The sequence below is a fragment of the Orycteropus afer genome, unplaced genomic scaffold, assembly GCF_000298275.1.
Source record: "Orycteropus afer afer isolate SDZICR_OR568_19922 unplaced genomic scaffold, OryAfe1.0 scaffold00020, whole genome shotgun sequence".
NCBI lineage: Eukaryota > Metazoa > Chordata > Mammalia > Tubulidentata > Orycteropodidae > Orycteropus > Orycteropus afer.
In genome coordinates, this window is record NW_006921607.1 from 15,345,865 (window position 1) to 15,346,596 (window position 732).

Genomic DNA, 732 nt, shown 5'->3' on the forward strand with positions numbered 1-732 from the left:
AGATTCCTAGACTGCACCCAAAACGGACTGGGGATGGGCCTGGTAATCTGCAATGTTAACGTATGACTCAGGCAATACTAGAAAAAAAAAAAAAAACCCTCAGGTTTGACCACAACTGCAGTAAATGATTCCTCAAAAGCTCCGCTGTCGTTGCTTCTATGGTAGAAAAGCCACACTAAGTAATTTACTACACTGCACCATGCCACCAGTGAAAGGGAAAACAAACATTCCAGGCAGGAGAAGCGGGGCAGACAAATATGAGAATGGCAATGATATGGAAGGACCCTAAGCAGCCCAAATGGCTTGTGCCTGACTCCTAATCTAAAAGCTGGCAGTTCAAGCCCACCCAGCCGTTGTTGTTCTCAGTTGCCATCAAGTCAATTCCACTGACTTGTGATGATCCCATGTGTGCAGAGTAGAGCTGCTCCGTGGAGTTTTCAAAGCTGACCTTTCAGGAGCAGATCACGAGGCCTGTCTTCTGAGGCTTCTCCAAGTGGGTTCAAATTGCCAACCTTTCAGCTGGTACTCAAGCACTTTTGGCACCACCTGAGGACTTCCCACCCAGTGACACTATGAAGCAAAGGTCTGGCAATCTGTTTCCATTAAGACTACAGCCCAACTGAGGAAGAGGAAGACATTTTGAGGTACATGGGAGGTACAGACAACAAAGATGAACCCTTTTGCACATACAGTACTGCATTGTCAGTGAAGGCAAACATGGGTGGACAGGCT